At 47.8% G+C, this 20,334-nt stretch overlaps 5 non-coding genes across 5 annotated transcripts; all 5 read right to left on the bottom strand.

The window, feature by feature from the left end:
• Positions 1–3,262: 3,262 nt before the first annotated feature.
• TRNAI-AAU (transfer RNA isoleucine (anticodon AAU)) lies at positions 3,263–3,336 on the bottom strand. Its single transcript has one exon. It is a non-coding gene; the product is annotated as a tRNA-Ile (tRNA).
• A 3,505-nt stretch (positions 3,337–6,841) lies between these two features.
• TRNAI-AAU (transfer RNA isoleucine (anticodon AAU)) lies at positions 6,842–6,915 on the bottom strand. The gene has a single exon. It is a non-coding gene; the product is annotated as a tRNA-Ile (tRNA).
• A 3,506-nt stretch (positions 6,916–10,421) lies between these two features.
• On the bottom strand, positions 10,422–10,495 carry TRNAI-AAU (transfer RNA isoleucine (anticodon AAU)). Its single transcript has one exon. It is a non-coding gene; the product is annotated as a tRNA-Ile (tRNA).
• A 3,507-nt stretch (positions 10,496–14,002) lies between these two features.
• TRNAI-AAU (transfer RNA isoleucine (anticodon AAU)) lies at positions 14,003–14,076 on the bottom strand. Its single transcript has one exon. It is a non-coding gene; the product is annotated as a tRNA-Ile (tRNA).
• A 3,505-nt stretch (positions 14,077–17,581) lies between these two features.
• On the bottom strand, positions 17,582–17,655 carry TRNAI-AAU (transfer RNA isoleucine (anticodon AAU)). Its single transcript has one exon. It is a non-coding gene; the product is annotated as a tRNA-Ile (tRNA).
• Positions 17,656–20,334: the final 2,679 nt, after the last annotated feature.

The following is a 20,334-nucleotide window of genomic DNA, read 5'->3' as shown; positions in this document are numbered from 1 at the left end:
GCCACGGACTGCTGCCATTATAGACTCCATGCTCGAGGCTACATTATGAGGGGCAGCTGTCCTGTCCAAGCCTCAATGCCTAATGACTATAGAGTTGCTCCATATATAATACTAGTCCAATTTAGGTATTTTGCACCACAAAGTTATTTGCCACTTGGCTTACTTATGGCAACCTATTCTAAAGTCACTTCCAAGGTGACTCTAAGCAGTGCTTTAAGTGGGATTAGAAATTGAGGGGGGCTCTCGTTAGGGGGCGTGGCCTAGGCATGGGTGTGCTTAGTCCACGCCCCCATCAAGAACCCCCCTCACCTAAGAGTTGGGGGCTGCTAAAAGAAGCAGAGCTGGGATGCACTGGCATTATTACCTTTAATGCGCACATCCCCTCCTTTTAAACAAAAGAAGCGGCTAAGCGGAGCAAAGGTGTGACCCCAGAATGCCACAGCACACACCCAGCAGGCAGCCTTTTCATTCAAGGAGCCACATGCTGCAATGCTTTACCACAGGCTCCTTGAATGAAAGTGATGCCTGCTGCTGATGGCTCTGTACTCTGAAACAGGAGGAGGTCTGAACTGCCCAGCAGTTTCTGCTCAGTTGTTTCTGAGTAAATAGCCATCAGCCAGCGTGAGTAGCGCAGGGGCTTCATGCTGGGTGATGGCTATTTACTCAGAAACAAAAGGAGGCCTGGCAATCCAGCCCTCCTCCTGTTTCAGAGTACAGAGCCACCAGGCAGCCCGCACTGGACGGTTGCACCTGCTGCTTGCAGGTGACAGCACTTCGGTTTAGAAAAAAAGAAAAGGCAATTACTTTTTTTCTAATCCGTAGTGCTGACACCTGCAGGCAGCTTGTGTAACCGTGCAGCCGCTGCACGGGCGGCCTCAGGTGTCAGCATGGCTGGGACTAGTCGGGGGTGAGTCCCCGGCAGGGCCCCGGCTTAGGAGCCTTTTCTGGAGACTGCCGGATCTCGGCCCATGCTAGCCCCAGCCCACTTAAAGCTCTGCCTCTAAGTACCAAAGACTGATGATGCTCCTTGAAATGTCTTTTTTCCGGGAAGTCACCTCTGTCCGTGTATCTCACCAGGAACTGGATGTGTTGCCTGCAGGTTACATATAGATTGCTGTGGTAGGTGCATTAACCCACTAGGCGAGCTTATCAGGTGTCAAACCTGGGACTTGCAAGACACACATGCACACAAACACATGCTGCAAAAAACTGGACTTCCTCTGAGGCATCAGGTTGAATGTTGGTGCATGTCCCTTCCTTCATCTAGTATTACTTCCATTGGCCGATGGCAACCATTTTCCACCCCAATGTTGAGGATATTTAGTTTCACAAAGAGAGATTAATTATTGGGGGTGCGAGGCATGTAAAATCTGGCCCAGAATTAAGTCTTTGTCTTCACCCTGGGGCGTATGTTGATATGGGTAGAGATGTCTCCTGCCACTGTACCCGGGGACGTCAGTTGGGGGTTGCTAGAGGTCGCATCTGCGACCTCTGAGGTCTCCCTTGCGACATCTGTGTTCTCCCTTGCAACCTCTTGAAAAAAGTTCTCTTTTTTTGTTTTTTTGGGGGGGTTTTGTAATGCAAGCTCCTAGGCTGTGGCCAGCACCATGTAGCTCTTTACTTCTGGAGGGGCTGGCTTTCTTGTTCAGGGCCGTTAAAAAAAATAAGAAAAATAAGAACAGGAGTGCCAAAAGTCTAACACTTTCAGCACTGACCCTAAATAAGAAAGAATAGGAATACCAAATAATGTGTCTTTCTGGAATGCTATACAATAATTGCTAGACTCATTAAAGGTTTATTTCAGGCACACTTCAGGGGGTGAGTCACTGATTTAGTCTGTTCTTAAACGCCTCAACTCAGCCTTTCATCTTTCTGAGGTCGATAAATGAGTACCAACACATGTTGGGTGATATTGGGTGTATATTTTTAAAATATAAAGCGCTTAAGCGTAAGTGCTATATAATAACACATACTTATCATTTGGTCATGGACTTCTGCTTGCATTCACAGTAATTTGGGAATATGGGCCTATACACTCTGATCTTAACAATACATATGGCGATCCATTCTTGTATAAAATGTACATCACATTATGTACATCACACTATAGTGATATTGTAACCATATTTTTCGTGGTGTACAATGCTATGTGATGCCACTTGCTGTTTCGTCAACGGGTGAAAGGTTGTGTTCCATCGCTTCCTGCGATATCACTTCAGGGTGGGGTCAAATGACATCACTTCCTGTGATGTCATCAGGGGGTCAAGGGTCGTGTGATGTCACTTCCGCTACCCCTGGCATTTTGGTGAAATGACGTCCCTTTGGGGTTGCTGCCTGTTAATGATTGTTTAAACACTCACTCTCTGCTCTCAAAGCTATGAGATTTGTTGTGCTCTTGCTTACTCCCATTCCAAGCCGCTTCTACCCCGCCGTACTGAGCATCGTTGCGCAGTCATGCCTCCTGCCTGCAACATTTTCAGTTGAGTGGGTGACAGCCCTGTTATCATTTGCCAGATGCCTTCTCCATTTACAGGAATTGTAATCAATTGCCTTTGCACTCACACATTTGCCGGGCATGGGTATCATTTGCACAGGTAATCAATCAGTTGCCATTCTTTGGCAATGACTGCCCAAGTCCCATAGCATTTGCCAGGATCAGAAGCTGGGCACGGCTAAGTGGGGCAGGGATGCTGCTGATAGGATATCCCAGCAGGTCCTTGTCCTATTCCAAACAATGAGACCTTGTAGAGGAAACCAAGAGGAAAGATTGGTACACAGCGATTTGATTGATGGGGGACCTGCAAAAAAGGGGGGATTCCCAGGGGGTGTTCAAAGTTTAAGTTACCCATGGCGGGCCAGAGGGGTGCTGTGCTGCGATGTTGGGCCCATCTCCTCCCCGCAGGGTGATCCGACTCCCACAATTCAGAAGCCAGAAGACTCCTGAGATGTCAGCACACTGCAAACTTGGAGTGATGTCATCAATTTGGGACTGGCGGGAAATACCTGTGCTGCCACCGTCGGCTAAGAAGAGGAGGACCACGGATAGACTGTCTTCTTGCAGTCCTTTTGCTACAGCACTAGGGCATGTAGTCATTTCAGGAGCCAAAGAACTGTTTTTGGCATTAGCCAGAGGACGTCTTTGCTTATATTGTGCTATTACTCAGAATTCCACATCGGCTTATTATTTTACAGATTTCATATTCGTCGAATGAGAGTTCTTCATTCATGACGCTCCAATTTTAAAAGGAAACTTAAAAAGGTGTGGCCAGTACGGGGATCGAACCCGCGACCTTGGCGTTATTAGCACCACGCTCTAACCAACTGAGCTAACCGGCCATTAACACTCACGTGCACAGCAACAGCTACTAGCAGCTGCTGTCAGCAGAACAATGTTCTTAGTACATTCCTATTGAGCCCGTAGCGCCTGCGGTCAGCACATGGGAAGGCGACTTGCAGCCCATGAGACGCGCCTGACAAGATGGAGCAGGTGACATCTAGGCCATTCTTTGGCATGCACTGGATAAGAGCATTTGCACAAGATGTCGTCTTTGGGCTAGTTACAACCAGTTTTGGGAAGGTTTACTGCTGCCACGGACTGCTGCCATTATAGACTCCACGCTCGAGGCTACATTATGAGGGGCAGCTGTCCTGGCCAAGCCTCAATGCCTAATGACTATAGAGTTGCTCCATATATAATACTAGTGCAATTTAGGTATTTTGCACCACAAAGTTATTTGCCACTTGGCTTACTTATGGCAACCTATTCTAAAGTCACTTCCAAGGTGACTCTAAGCAGTGCTTTAAGTGGGATTAGAAATTGAGGGGGGCTCTCGTTAGGGGGTGTGGCCTAGGCATGGGTGTGCTTAGTCCACGCCCCCATCAAGAGCCCCCCTCGCCTAAGAGGTGAGGGTTGCTAAAAGAAGCAGAGCTGGGGTGCACTGGCATTATTACCTTTAATGCGCCCAGCCCCTCCTTTTAAACAAAAGAAGCGGCTAAGCGGAGCAAAGGTGTGACACCAGTATGCCACAGCTCACACCCAGCAGGCAGCCTTTTCATTCAAGGAGCCACATGCTGCAATGCTTTACCACAGGCTCCTTGAATGAAAGTGATGCCTGCTGCTGATGGCTCTGTACTCTGAAACAGGAGGAGGTCTGAACTGCCCAGCTCGCCTTTTGTTTCTGAGTAAATAGCCATCAGCCAGCGTGAGTAGCGCAGGGGCTTCATGCTGGGTGATGGCTATTTACTCAGAAACAAAAGGAGGCCTGGCAGTCCAGCCCTCCTCCTGTTTCAGAGTACAGAGCCACCAGGCAGCCTGCACTGGACGGTTGCACCTGCTGCTTGCAGGTGACAGCACTTCGGTTTAGAAAAAAAGAAAAGGCAATTACTTTTTTTCTAAACCGTAGTGCTGACACCTGCAGGCAGCTTGTGTAACCGTGCAGCCGCTGCACGGGCAGCCTCAGGTGTCAGCATGGCTGGGGCTAGTCGGGGGTGAGTCCCGGCAGGGCCCCGGTTTAGGAGCTTTTTCTGGAGACTGCCGGGGCTCGGCCCATGCTAGCCCCAGCCCACTTAAAGCTCTGACTCTAAGTATCAAAGACTGATGATGCTCCTTGAAATGTCTTTTTCCGGGAAGTCACTTCTGTCCTTGTATCTCACCAGGAACTGGATGTGTTGCCTGCAGGTTACATATAGATTGCTGTGGTAGGTGCATTAACCCACTAGGCGAGCTTATCAGGTTTCAAACCTGGGACTTGCAAGACACACATGCGCACAAACACATGCTGCAAAAAACGGGACTTCCTCTGAGGCATCAGGTTGAATGTTGGTGCATGTCCCTTCCTTCATCTAGTATTACTTCCATTGGCCAATGGCAACCATTTTCCACCCCAATATTGAGGATATTTAGTTTCACAAAGAGAGAATAATCATTGGAGGTGCGAGGCATGTAAAATCTGGCCCAGCATTAAGTCTTTGTCTTCACCCTGGGGCGTATATTGATATGGGCAGAGATGTCTCCTGCCACTGTACCCGGGGACGTCAGTTGGGGGTCACCAGAGGTCGCATCTGCGACCTTTGAGGTCTCCCTTGCGACATCTGTGTTCTCCCTTGCAACCTCTTGAAAAAAGTTCTCTTTTTTTGTTTTTTTGGGGGGGTTTTGTAATGCAAGCTCCTAGGCTGTGGCCAGCACCATGTAGCTCTTTACTTCTGGAGTGGCTGGCTTTCTTGTTCAGGGCCGTTAAAAAAAATAAGAAAAATAAGAACAGGAGTGCCAAAAGTCTAACACTTTCAGCACTGACACTAAATTAGAAAGAATAGGAATACCAAATAATGTGTCTTTCTGGAATGCTATACAATCATTGCTAGACTCATTAAAGGTTTTTTTCAGGCACACTTCAGGGGGTGAGTCACTGATTTAGTCTGTTCTTAAACGCCTCAACTCAGCCTTTCATCTTTCTGAGGTCGATAAATGAGTACCAACACATGTTGGGTGATATTGGGTGTATATTTTTACTATATAAAGCGCTTAAGCGTAAGTGCTATATAATAACACATCATTATCATTTGGTCATGGACTTCTGCTTGCATTCACAGTAATTTGGGAATATGGGCCTATACACTCTGATCTTAACAATACATATGGCGATCCATTCTTGTATGAAATGTACATCACATTATGTACATCACACTATAGTGATATTGTAACCATATTTTTCGTGGTGTACAGTGCTATGTGATGCCACTGCCTGTTTCGTCAACGGGTGAAAGGTTGTGTTCCATCGCTTCCTGCGATATCACTTCAGGGTGGGGTCAAATGACATCACTTCCTGTGATGTCATCAGGGGGTCAAGGGTCGTGTGATGTCACTTCCGCTACCCCTGGCATTTTGGTGAAATGACGTCCCTTTGGGGTTGCTGCCTGTTAATGATTGTTTAAACACTCACTCTCTGCTCTCAAAGCTGTGAGATTTGTTGTGCTCTTGCTTACTCCCATTCCAAGCCGCTTCTACCCCGCCGTACTGAGCATCGTTGCGCAGTCATGCCTCCTGCCTGCAACATTTTCAGTTGAGTGGGTGACAACCCTGTTATCATTTGCCAGATACCTACTCCATTTACAGGAATTGTAATCAATTGCCTTTGCACTCACACATTTGCCGGGCATGGTTATCATTTGCACAGGCAATCAATCAGTTGCCATTCTTTGGCAATGACTGCCCAGGTCCCATAGCATTTGCCAGGATCAGAAGCTGGGCACGGCTAAGTGGGGCAGGGATGCTGCTGATAGGATATCCCAGCAGGTCCTTGACCTATTCCAAACAATGAGACCTTGTAGAGGAAACCAAGAGGAAAGATTGGTACACGGCGATTTGATTGATGGGGGGCCTGCAAAAAAGGGGGGATGCCCAGGGGGTGTCCAAAGTTTAAGTTACCCATGGCGGGCCAGAGGGGTGCTGTGCTGCGATGTTGGGCCCATCTCCTGCCCGCAGGTTGATCCGACTCCCACAATTCAGAAGCCAGAAGACTCCTGAGATGTCAGCACACTGCAAAGTTGGAGTGATGTTATCAATTTGGGACTGGAGGGAAATACCTGTGCTGCCACCACAGGCTAAGAAGAGGAGGACCACGGATAGACTGCCTTCTTGCAGTCCTTTTGCTACAGCACTAGGACATGTAGTCATTTCAAGAGCCAAAGAACTGTTTTTGGCATTAGCCAGAGGAAGTCTTTGCTTATATTGTGCTATTACTCAGAATTCCACATCGGCTTATTATTTTACAGATTTCATATTCGTCCAATGAGAGTTCTTCATTCATGAAGCTCCAATTTTAAAAGGAAACTTAAAAAGGTGTGGCCAGTACGGGGATCGAACCCGCGACCTTGGCGTTATTAGCACCACGCTCTAACCAACTGAGCTAACCGGCCATTAATACTCACGTACAAAGCAACAGCTACTAGCAGCTGCTGTCAGCAGAACAATGTTCTTAGTACATTCCCATTGAGCCCTTAGCGCCTGCGGTCAGCACATGGGAAGGCGACTTGCAGCCCATGAGACGCGCCTGACAAGATGGAGCAGGTGACATCTAGGCCATACTTTGGCATGCACTGGATAAGAGCATTTGCACAAGATGTCGTCTTTGGGCCAATTACAACCACTTTTGGGAAGGCTTACTGCTGCCACGGACTGCTGCCATTATAGACTCCACGCTCGAGGCTACATTATGAGGGGCAGCTGTCCTGTCCAAGCCTCAATGCCTAATGACTATAGAGTTGCTCCATATATAATACTAGTCCAATTTAGGTATTTTGCACCACAAAGTTATTTGCCACTTGGCTTACTTATGGCAACCTATTCTAAAGTCACTTCCAAGGTGACTCTAAGCAGTGCTTTAAGTGGGATTAGAAATTGAGGGGGGCTCTCGTTAGGGGGCGTGGCCTAGGCATGGGTGTGCTTAGTCCACGCCCCCATCAAGAGCCCCCCTCGCCTAAGAGGTGAGGGTTGCTAAAAGAAGCAGAGCTGGGGTGCACTGGCATTATTACCTTTAATGCGCCCAGCCCCTCCTTTTAAACAAAAGAAGCGGCTAAGCGGAGCAAAGGTGTGACACCAGTATGCCACAGCTCACACCCAGCAGGCAGCCTTTTCATTCAAGGAGCCACATGCTGCAATGCTTTACCACAGGCTCCTTGAATGAAAGTGATGCCTGCTGCTGATGGCTCTGTACTCTGAAACAGGAGGAGGTCTGAACTGCCCAGCTCGCCTTTTGTTTCTGAGTAAATAGCCATCAGCCAGCGTGAGTAGCGCAGGGGCTTCATGCTGGGTGATGGCTATTTACTCAGAAACAAAAGGAGGCCTGGCAGTCCAGCCCTCCTCCTGTTTCAGAGTACAGAGCCACCAGGCAGCCTGCACTGGACGGTTGCACCTGCTGCTTGCAGGTGACAGCACTTCGGTTTAGAAAAAAAGAAAAGGCAATTACTTTTTTTCTAAACCGTAGTGCTGACACCTGCAGGCAGCTTGTGTAACCGTGCAGCCGCTGCACGGGCAGCCTCAGGTGTCAGCATGGCTGGGGCTAGTCGGGGGTGAGTCCCGGCAGGGCCCCGGTTTAGGAGCTTTTTCTGGAGACTGCCGGGGCTCGGCCCATGCTAGCCCCAGCCCACTTAAAGCTCTGACTCTAAGTATCAAAGACTGATGATGCTCCTTGAAATGTCTTTTTCCGGGAAGTCACTTCTGTCCTTGTATCTCACCAGGAACTGGATGTGTTGCCTGCAGGTTACATATAGATTGCTGTGGTAGGTGCATTAACCCACTAGGCGAGCTTATCAGGTTTCAAACCTGGGACTTGCAAGACACACATGCGCACAAACACATGCTGCAAAAAACGGGACTTCCTCTGAGGCATCAGGTTGAATGTTGGTGCATGTCCCTTCCTTCATCTAGTATTACTTCCATTGGCCAATGGCAACCATTTTCCACCCCAATATTGAGGATATTTAGTTTCACAAAGAGAGAATAATCATTGGAGGTGCGAGGCATGTAAAATCTGGCCCAGCATTAAGTCTTTGTCTTCACCCTGGGGCGTATATTGATATGGGCAGAGATGTCTCCTGCCACTGTACCCGGGGACGTCAGTTGGGGGTCACCAGAGGTCGCATCTGCGACCTTTGAGGTCTCCCTTGCGACATCTGTGTTCTCCCTTGCAACCTCTTGAAAAAAGTTCTCTTTTTTTGTTTTTTTGGGGGGGTTTTGTAATGCAAGCTCCTAGGCTGTGGCCAGCACCATGTAGCTCTTTACTTCTGGAGTGGCTGGCTTTCTTGTTCAGGGCCGTTAAAAAAAATAAGAAAAATAAGAACAGGAGTGCCAAAAGTCTAACACTTTCAGCACTGACCCTAAATTAGAAAGAATAGGAATACCAAATAATGTGTCTTTCTGGAATGCTATACAATCATTGCTAGACTCATTAAAGGTTTATTTCAGGCACACTTCAGGGGGTGAGTCACTGATTTAGTCTGTTCTTAAACGCCTCAACTCAGCCTTTCATCTTTCTGAGGTCGATAAATGAGTACCAACACATGTTGGGTGATATTGGGTGTATATTTTTACTATATAAAGCGCTTAAGCGTAAGTGCTATATAATAACACATCATTATCATTTGGTCATGGACTTCTGCTTGCATTCACAGTAATTTGGGAATATGGGCCTATACACTCTGATCTTAACAATACATATGGCGATCCATTCTTGTATGAAATGTACATCACATTATGTACATCACACTATAGTGATATTGTAACCATATTTTTCGTGGTGTACAGTGCTATGTGATGCCACTGCCTGTTTCGTCAACGGGTGAAAGGTTGTGTTCCATCGCTTCCTGCGATATCACTTCAGGGTGGGGTCAAATGACATCACTTCCTGTGATGTCATCAGGGGGTCAAGGGTCGTGTGATGTCACTTCCGCTACCCCTGGCATTTTGGTGAAATGACGTCCCTTTGGGGTTGCTGCCTGTTAATGATTGTTTAAACACTCACTCTCTGCTCTCAAAGCTGTGAGATTTGTTGTGCTCTTGCTTACTCCCCATTCCAAGCCGCTTCTACCCCGCCGTACTGAGCATCGTTGCGCAGTCATGCCTCCTGCCTGCAACATTTTCAGTTGAGTGGGTGACAACCCTGTTATCATTTGCCAGATACCTACTCCATTTACAGGAATTCTAATCAATTGCCTTTGCACTCACACATTTGCCGGGCATGGTTATCATTTGCACAGGCAATAAATCAGTTGCCATTCTTTGGCAATGACTGCCCAGGTCCCATAGCATTTGCCAGGATCAGAAGCTGGGCACGGCTAAGTGGGGCAGGGATGCTGCTGATAGGATATCCCAGCAGGTCCTTGACCTATTCCAAACAATGAGACCTTGTAGAGGAAACCAAGAGGAAAGATTGGTACACGGCGATTTGATTGATGGGGGGCCTGCAAAAAAGGGGGGATGCCCAGGGGGTGTCCAAAGTTTAAGTTACCCATGGCGGGCCAGAGGGGTGCTGTGCTGCGATGTTGGGCCCATCTCCTGCCCGCAGGTTGATCCGACTCCCACAATTCAGAAGCCAGAAGACTCCTGAGATGTCAGCACACTGCAAAGTTGGAGTGATGTTATCAATTTGGGACTGGAGGGAAATACCTGTGCTGCCACCACAGGCTAAGAAGAGGAGGACCACGGATAGACTGCCTTCTTGCAGTCCTTTTGCTACAGCACTAGGACATGTAGTCATTTCAGGAGCCAAAGAACTGTTTTTGGCATTAGCCAGAGGAAGTCTTTGCTTATATTGTGCTATTACTCAGAATTCCACATCGGCTTATTATTTTACAGATTTCATATTCGTCCAATGAGAGTTCTTCATTCATGAAGCTCCAATTTTAAAAGGAAACTTAAAAAGGTGTGGCCAGTACGGGGATCGAACCCGCGACCTTGGCGTTATTAGCACCACGCTCTAACCAACTGAGCTAACCGGCCATTAATACTCACGTACAAAGCAACAGCTACTAGCAGCTGCTGTCAGCAGAACAATGTTCTTAGTACATTCCCATTGAGCCCTTAGCGCCTGCGGTCAGCACATGGGAAGGCGACTTGCAGCCCATGAGACGCGCCTGACAAGATGGAGCAGGTGACATCTAGGCCATACTTTGGCATGCACTGGATAAGAGCATTTGCACAAGATGTCGTCTTTGGGCCAATTACAACCACTTTTGCGAAGGCTTACTGCTGCCACGGACTGCTGCCATTATAGACTCCACGCTCGAGGCTACATTATGAGGGGCAGCTGTCCTGTCCAAGCCTCAATGCCTAATGACTATAGAGTTGCTCCATATATAATACTAGTCCAATTTAGGTATTTTGCACCACAAAGTTATTTGCCACTTGGCTTACTTATGGCAACCTATTCTAAAGTCACTTCCAAGGTGACTCTAAGCAGTGCTTTAAGTGGGATTAGAAATTGAGGGGGGCTCTCGTTAGGGGGCGTGGCCTAGGCATGGGTGTGCTTAGTCCACGCCCCTATCAAGAACCCCCCTCACCTAAGAGTTGGGGGCTGCTAAAAGAAGCAGAGCTGGGATGCACTGGCATTATTACCTTTAATGCGCACATCCCCTCCTTTTAAACAAAAGAAGCGGCTAAGCGGAGCAAAGGTGTGACCCCAGAATGCCACAGCACACACCCAGCAGGCAGCCTTTTCATTCAAGGAGCCACATGCTGCAATGCTTTACCACAGGCTCCTTGAATGAAAGTGATGCCTGCTGCTGATGGCTCTGTACTCTGAAACAGGAGGAGGTCTGAACTGCCCAGCTCGCCTTTTGTTTCTGAGTAAATAGCCATCAGCCAGCGTGAGTAGCGCAGGGGCTTCATGCTGGGTGATGGCTATTTACTCAGAAACAAAAGGAGGCCTGGCAGTCCAGCCCTCCTCCTGTTTCAGAGTACAGAGCCACCAGGCAGCCCGCACTGGACGGTTGCACCTGCTGCTTGCAGGTGACAGCACTTCGGTTTAGAAAAAAAGAAAAGGCAATTACTTTTTTTCTAATCCGTAGTGCTGACACCTGCACGCAGCTTGTGTAACCGTGCAGCCGCTGCACGGGCGGCCTCAGGTGTCAGCATGGCTGGGTCTAGTCGGGGGTGAGTCCCCGGCAGGGCCCCGGCTTAGGAGCCTTTTCTGGAGACTGCCGGATCTCGGCCCATGCTAGCCCCAGCCCACTTAAAGCTCTGCCTCTAAGTATCAAAGACTGATGATGCTCCTTGAAATGTCTTTTTTCCGGGAAGTCACCTCTGTCCGTGTATCTCACCAGGAACTGGATGTGTTGCCTGCAGGTTTCATATAGATTGCTGTGGTAGGTGCATTAACCCACTAGGCGAGCTTATCAGGTGTCAAACCTGGGACTTGCAAGACACACATGCACACAAACACATGCTGCAAAAAACTGGACTTCCTCTGAGGCATCAGGTTGAATGTTGGTGCATGTCCCTTCCTTCATCTAGTATTACTTCCATTGGCCGATGGCAACCATTTTCCACCCCAATGTTGAGGATATTTAGTTTCACAAAGAGAGATTAATCATTGGGGGTGCGAGGCATGTAAAATCTGGCCCAGAATTAAGTCTTTGTCTTCACCCTGGGGCGTATGTTGATATGGGTAGAGATGTCTCCTGCCACTGTACCCGGGGACGTCAGTTGGGGGTTGCTAGAGGTCGCATCTGCGACCTCTGAGGTCTCCCTTGCGACATCTGTGTTCTCCCTTGCAACCTCTTGAAAAAAGTTCTCTTTTTTTGTTTTTTTGGGGGGGTTTTGTAATGCAAGCTCCTAGGCTGTGGCCAGCACCATGTAGCTCTTTACTTCTGGAGGGGCTGGCTTTCTTGTTCAGGGCCGTTAAAAAAAATAAGAAAAATAAGAACAGGAGTGCCAAAAGTCTAACACTTTCAGCACTGACCCTAAATAAGAAAGAATAGGAATACCAAATAATGTGTCTTTCTGGAATGCTATACAATAATTGCTAGACTCATTAAAGGTTTATTTCAGGCACACTTCAGGGGGTGAGTCACTGATTTAGTCTGTTCTTAAACGCCTCAACTCAGCCTTTCATCTTTCTGAGGTCGATAAATGAGTACCAACACATGTTGGGTGATATTGGGTGTATATTTTTACAATATAAAGCGCTTAAGCGTAAGTGCTATATAATAACACATAATTATCATTTGGTCATGGACTTCTGCTTGCATTCACAGTAATTTGGGAATATGGGCCTATACACTCTGATCTTAACAATACATATGGCGATCCATTCTTGTATGAAATGTACATCACATTATGTACATCACACTATAGTGATATTGTAACCATATTTTTCGTGGTGTACAATGCTATGTGATGCCACTTCCTGTTTCGTCAACGGGTGAAAGGTTGTGTTCCATCGCTTCCTGCGATATCACTTCAGGGTGGGGTCAAATGACATCACTTCCTGTGATGTCATCAGGGGGTCAAGGGTCGTGTGATGTCACTTCCGCTACCCCTGGCATTTTGGTGAAATGACGTCCCTTTGGGGTTGCTGCCTGTTAATGATTGTTTAAACACTCACTCTCTGCTCTCAAAGCTGTGAGATTTGTTGTGCTCTTGCTTACTCCCATTCCAAGCCGCTTCTACCCCGCCGTACTGAGCATCGTTGCGCAGTCATGCCTCCTGCCTGCAGCATTTTCAGTTGAGTGGGTGACAGCCCTGTTATCATTTGCCAGATGCCTTCTCCATTTACAGGAATTGTAATCAGTTGCCTTTGCACTCACACATTTGCCGGGCATGGGTATCATTTGCACAGGTAATCAATCAGTTGCCATTCTTTGGCAATGACTGCCCAAGTCCCAAAGCATTTGCCAGGATCAGAAGCTGGGCACGGCTAAGTGGGGCAGGGATGCTGCTGATAGGATATCCCAGCAGGTCCTTGACCTATTCCAAACAATGAGACCTTGTAGAGGAAACCAAGAGGAAAGATTGGTACACAGCGATTTGATTGATGGGGGACCTGCAAAAAAGGGGGGATTCCCAGGGGGTGTCCAAAGTTTAAGTTACCCATGGCGGGCCAGAGGGGTGCTGTGCTGCGATGTTGGGCCCATCTCCTCCCCGCAGGGTGATCCGACTCCCACAATTCAGAAGCCAGAAGACTCCTGAGATGTCAGCACACTGCAAACTTGGAGTGATGTTATCAATTTGGGACTGGCGGGAAATACCTGTGCTGCCATCGTCGGCTAAGAAGAGGAGGACCACGGATAGACTGCCTTCTTGCAGTCCTTTTGCTACAGCACTAGGGCATGTAGTCATTTCAGGAGCCAAAGAACTGTTTTTGGCATTAGCCAGAGGACGTCTTTGCTTATATTGTGCTATTACTCAGAATTCCACATCGGCTTATTATTTTACAGATTTCATATTCGTCGAATGAGAGTTCTTCATTCATGACGCTCCAATTTTAAAAGGAAACTTAAAAAGGTGTGGCCAGTACGGGGATAGAACCCGCGACCTTGGCGTTATTAGCACCACGCTCTAACCAACTGAGCTAACCGGCCATCAATACTCACGTGCACAGCAACAGCTACTAGCAGCTGCTGTCAGCAGAACAATGTTCTTAGTACATTCCTATTGAGCCCTTAGCGCCTGCGGTCAGCACATGGGAAGGCGACTTGCAGCCCATGAGACGCGCCTGACAAGATGGAGCAGGTGACATCTAGGCCATTCTTTGGCATGCACTGGATAAGAGCATTTGCACAAGATGTCGTCTTTGGGCTAGTTACAACCAGTTTTGGGAAGGTTTACTGCTGCCACGGACTGCTGCCATTATAGACTCCACGCTCGAGGCTACATTATGAGGGGCAGCTGTCCTGGCCAAGCCTCAATACCTAATGACTATAGAGTTGCTCCATATATAATACTAGTGCAATTTAGGTATTTTGCACCACAAAGTTATTTGCCACTTGGCTTACTTATGGCAACCTATTCTAAAGTCACTTCCAAGGTGACTCTAAGCAGTGCTTTAAGTGGGATTAGAAATTGAGGGGGGCTCTCGTTAGGGGTGTGGCCTAGGCATGGGTGTGCTTAGTCCACGCCCCCATCAAGAGCCCCCCTCGCCTAAGAGGTGAGGGTTGCTAAAAGAAGCAGAGCTGGGGTGCACTGGCATTATTACCTTTAATGCGCCCAGCCCCTCCTTTTAAACAAAAGAAGCGGCTAAGCGGAGCAAAGGTGTGACACCAGTATGCCACAGCTCAGACCCAGCAGGCAGCCTTTTCATTCAAGGAGCCACATGCTGCAATGCTTTACCACAGGCTCCTTGAATGAAAGTGATGCCTGCTGCTGATGGCTCTGTACTCTGAAACAGGAGGAGGTCTGAACTGCCCAGCTCGCCTTTTGTTTCTGAGTAAATAGCCATCAGCCAGCGTGAGTAGCGCAGGGGCTTCATGCTGGGTGATGGCTATTTACTCAGAAACAAAAGGAGGCCTGGCAGTCCAGCCCTCCTCCTGTTTCAGAGTACAGAGCCACCAGGCAGCCTGCACTGGACGGTTGCACCTGCTGCTTGCAGGTGACAGCACTTCGGTTTAGAAAAAAAGAAAAGGCAATTACTTTTTTTCTAAACCGTAGTGCTGACACCTGCAGGCAGCTCGTGTAACCGTGCAGCCGCTGCACGGGCAGCCTCAGGTGTCAGCATGGCTGGGGCTAGTCGGGGGTGAGTCCCCGGCAGGGCCCCGGCTTAGGAGCTTTTTCTGGAGACTGCCGGGGCTCGGCCCATGCTAGCCCCAGCCCACTTAAAGCTCTGACTCTAAGTATCAAAGACTGATGATGCTCCTTGAAATGTCTTTTTCCGGGAAGTCACTTCTGTCCTTGTATCTCACCAGGAACTGGATGTGTTGCCTGCAGGTTACATATAGATTGCTGTGGTAGGTGCATTAACCCACTAGGCGAGCTTATCAGGTTTCAAACCTGGGACTTGCAAGACACACATGCGCACAAACACATGCTGCAAAAAACGGGACTTCCTCTGAGGCATCAGGTTGAATGTTGGTGCATGTCCCTTCCTTCATCTAGTATTACTTCCATTGGCCAATGGCAACCATTTTCCACCCCAATATTGAGGATATTTAGTTTCACAAAGAGAGAATAATCATTGGAGGTGCGAGGCATGTAAAATCTGGCCCAGCATTAAGTCTTTGTCTTCACCCTGGGGCGTATATTGATATGGGCAGAGATGTCTCCTGCCACTGTACCCGGGGACGTCAGTTGGGGGTCACCAGAGGTCGCATCTGCGACCTTTGAGGTCTCCCTTGCGACATCTGTGTTCTCCCTTGCAACCTCTTGAAAAAAGTTCTCTTTTTTTGTTTTTTTGGGGGGGTTTTGTAATGCAAGCTCCTAGGCTGTGGCCAGCACCATGTAGCTCTTTACTTCTGGAGTGGCTGGCTTTCTTGTTCAGGGCCGTTAAAAAAAATAAGAAAAATAAGAACAGGAGTGCCAAAAGTCTAACACTTTCAGCACTGACCCTAAATTAGAAAGAATAGGAATACCAAATAATGTGTCTTTCTGGAATGCTATACAATCATTGCTAGACTCATTAAAGGTTTATTTCAGGCACACTTCAGGGGGTGAGTCACTGATTTAGTCTGTTCTTAAACGCCTCAACTCAGCCTTTCATCTTTCTGAGGTCGATAAATGAGTACCAACACATGTTGGGTGATATTGGGTGTATATTTTTACTATATAAAGCGCTTAAGCATAAGTGCTATATAATAACACATCATTATCATTTGGTCATTGACTTCTGCTTACATTCACAGTAATTTGGGAATATGGGCCTATACACTCTGATCTTAACAATACATATGGCGATCCATTCTTGTATGAAATGTACATCACATTATGTACATCACACTATAGTGATATTGTAACCATATTTTTCGTGGTGTACAGTGCTATGTGATGCCACTGCCTGTTTCGTCAACGGGTGAAAGGTTGTGTTCCATCGCTTCCTGCGATATCACTTCAGGGTGGGGTCAAATGACATCACTTCCTGTGATGTCATCAGGGGGTCAAGGGTCGTGTGATGTCACTTCCGCTACCCCTGGCATTTTGGTGAAATGACGTCCCTTTGGGGTTGCTGCCTGTTAATGATTGTTTAAACACTCACTCTCTGCTCTCAAAGCTGTGAGATTTGTTGTGCTCTTGCTTACTCCCATTCCAAGCCGCTTCTACCCCGCCGTACTGAGCATCGTTGCGCAGTCATGCCTCCTGCCTGCAACATTTTCAGTTGAGTGGGTGACAACCCTGTTATCATTTGCCAGATACCTACTCCATTTACAGGAATTCTAATCAATTGCCTTTGCACTCACACATTTGCCGGGCATGGTTATCATTTGCACAGGCAATCAATCAGTTGCCATTCTTTGGCAATGACTGCCCAGGTCCCATAGCATTTTCCAGGATCAGAAGCTGGGCACGGCTAAGTGGGGCAGGGATGCTGCTGATAGGATATCCCAGCAGGTCCTTGACCTATTCCAAACAATGAGACCTTGTAGAGGAAACCAAGAGGAAAGATTGGTACACGGCGATTTGATTGATGGGGGGCCTGCAAAAAAGGGGGGATGCCCAGGGGGTGTCCAAAGTTTAAGTTACCCATGGCGGGCCAGAGGGGTGCTGTGCTGCGATGTTGGGCCCATCTCCTGCCCGCAGGTCGATCCGACTCCCACAATTCAGAAGCCAGAAGACTCCTGAGATGTCAGCACACTGCAAAGTTGGAGTGATGTTATCAATTTGGGACTGGAGGGAAATACCTGTGCTGCCACCACAGGCTAAGAAGAGGAGGACCACGGATAGACTGCCTTCTTGCAGTCCTTTTGCTACAGCACTAGGACATGTAGTCATTTCAGGAGCCAAAGAACTGTTTTTGGCATTAGCCAGAGGAAGTCTTTGCTTATATTGTGCTATTACTCAGAATTCCACATCGGCTTATTATTTTACAGATTTCATATTCGTCCAATGAGAGTTCTTCATTCATGAAGCTCCAATTTTAAAAGGAAACTTAAAAAGGTGTGGCCAGTACGAGGATCGAACCCGCGACCTTGGCGTTATTAGCACCACGCTCTAACCAACTGAGCTAACCGGCCATTAATACTCACGTACACAGCAACAGCTACTAGCAGCTGCTGTCAGCAGAACAATGTTCTTAGTACATTCCCATTGAGCCCTTAGCGCCTGCGGTCAGCACATGGGAAGGCGACTTGCAGCCCATGAGACGCGCCTGACAAGATGGAGCAGGTGACATCTAGGCCATTCTTTGGCATGCACTGGATAAGAGCATTTGCACAAGATGTCGTCTTTGGGCCAGTTACAACCACTTTTGGGAAGGCTTACTGCTGCCACGGACTGCTGCCATTATAGACTCCACGCTCGAGGCTACATTATGAGGGGCAGCTGTCCTGTCCAAGCCTCAATGCCTAATGACTATAGAGTTGCTCCATATATAATACTAGTCCAATTTAGGTATTTTGCACCACAAAGTTATTTGCCACTTGGCTTACTTATGGCAACCTATTCTAAAGTCACTTCCAAGGTGACTCTAAGCAGTGCTTTAAGTGGGATTAGAAATTGAGGGGGGCTCTCGTTAGGGGGCGTGGCCTAGGCATGGGTGTGCTTAGTCCACGCCCCCATCAAGAACCCCCCTCACCTAAGAGTTGGGGGCTGCTAAAAGAAGCAGAGCTGGGATGCACTGGCATTATTACCTTTAATGCGCACATCCCCTCCTTTTAAACAAAAGAAGCGGCTAAGCGGAGCAAAGGTGTGACCCCAGAATGCCACAGCACACACCCAGCAGGCAGCCTTTTCATTCAAGGAGCCACATGCTGCAATGCTTTACCACAGGCTCCTTGAATGAAAGTGATGCCTGCTGCTGATGGCTCTGTACTCTGAAACAGGAGGAGGTCTGAACTGCCCAGCTCGCCTTTTGTTTCTGAGTAAATAGCCATCAGCCAGCGTGAGTAGCGCAGGGGCTTCATGCTGGGTGATGGCTATTTACTCAGAAACAAAAGGAGGCCTGGCAGTCCAGCCCTCCTCCTGTTTCAGAGTACAGAGCCACCAGGCAGCCTGCACTGGACGGTTGCACCTGCTGCTTGCAGGTGACAGCACTTCGGTTTAGAAAAAAAGAAAAGGCAATTACTTTTTTTCTAAACCGTAGTGCTGACACCTGCAGGCAGCTTGTGTAACCGTGCAGCCGCTGCACGGGCAGCCTCAGGTGTCAGCATGGCTGGGGCTAGTCGGGGGTGAGTCCCCGGCAGGGCCCCGGCTTAGGAGCTTTTTCTGGAGACTGCCGGGGCTCGGCCCATGCTAGCCCCAGCCCACTTAAAGCTCTGACTCTAAGTATCAAAGACTGATGATGCTCCTTGAAATGTCTTTTTCCGGGAAGTCACTTCTGTCCTTGTATCTCACCAGGAACTGGATGTGTTGCCTGCAGGTTACATATAGATTGCTGTGGTAGGTGCATTAACCCACTAGGCGAGCTTATCAGGTTTCAAACCTGGGACTTGCAAGACACACATGCGCACAAACACATGCTGCAAAAAACGGGACTTCCTCTGAGGCATCAGGTTGAATGTTGGTGCATGTCCCTTCCTTCATCTAGTATTACTTCCATTGGCCAATGGCAACCATTTTCCACCCCAATATTGAGGATATTTAGTTTCACAAAGAGAGAATAATCATTGGAGGTGCGAGGCATGTAAAATCTGGCCCAGCATTAAGTCTTTGTCTTCACCCTGGGGCGTATATTGATATGGGCAGAGATGTCTCCTGCCACTGTACCCGGGGACGTCAGTTGGGGGTCACCAGAGGTCGCATCTGCGACCTTTGAGGTCTCCCTTGCGACATCTGTGTTCTCCCTTGCAACCTCTTGAAAAAAGTTCTCTTTTTTTGTTTTTTTGGGGGGGTTTTGTAATGCAAGCTCCTAGGCTGTGGCCAGCACCATGTAGCTCTTTACTTCTGGAGTGGCTGGCTTTCTTGTTCAGGGCCGTTAAAAAAAATAAGAAAAATAAGAACAGGAGTGCCAAAAGTCTAACACTTTCAGCACTGACCCTAAATTAGAAAGAATAGGAATACCAAATAATGTGTCTTTCTGGAATGCTATACAATCATTGCTAGACTCATTAAAGGTTTATTTCAGGCACACTTCAGGGGGTGAGTCACTGATTTAGTCTGTTCTTAAACGCCTCAACTCAGCCTTTCATCTTTCTGAGGTCGATAAATGAGTACCAACACATGTTGGGTGATATTGGGTGTATATTTTTACTATATAAAGCGCTTAAGCATAAGTGCTATATAATAACACATCATTATCATTTGGTCATTGACTTCTGCTTACATTCACAGTAATTTGGGAATATGGGCCTATACACTCTGATCTTAACAATACATATGGCGATCCATTCTTGTATGAAATGTACATCACATTATGTACATCACACTATAGTGATATTGTAACCATATTTTTCGTGGTGTACAGTGCTATGTGATGCCACTGCCTGTTTCGTCAACGGGTGAAAGGTTGTGTTCCATCGCTTCCTGCGATATCACTTCAGGGTGGGGTCAAATGACATCACTTCCTGTGATGTCATCAGGGGGTCAAGGGTCGTGTGATGTCACTTCCGCTACCCCTGGCATTTTGGTGAAATGACGTCCCTTTGGGGTTGCTGCCTGTTAATGATTGTTTAAACACTCACTCTCTGCTCTCAAAGCTGTGAGATTTGTTGTGCTCTTGCTTACTCCCATTCCAAGCCGCTTCTACCCCGCCGTAC

Source organism: Ambystoma mexicanum, chromosome 1p (assembly GCF_040938575.1).
Source record: "Ambystoma mexicanum isolate Mex_15411 chromosome 1p, UKY_AmexF1_1, whole genome shotgun sequence".
NCBI classification, from domain to species: Eukaryota; Metazoa; Chordata; class Amphibia; order Caudata; family Ambystomatidae; genus Ambystoma; species Ambystoma mexicanum.
The sequence above is the reverse complement of the archived record's forward strand: the minus strand, read 5'-3'. Positions and strand labels throughout refer to the sequence as shown.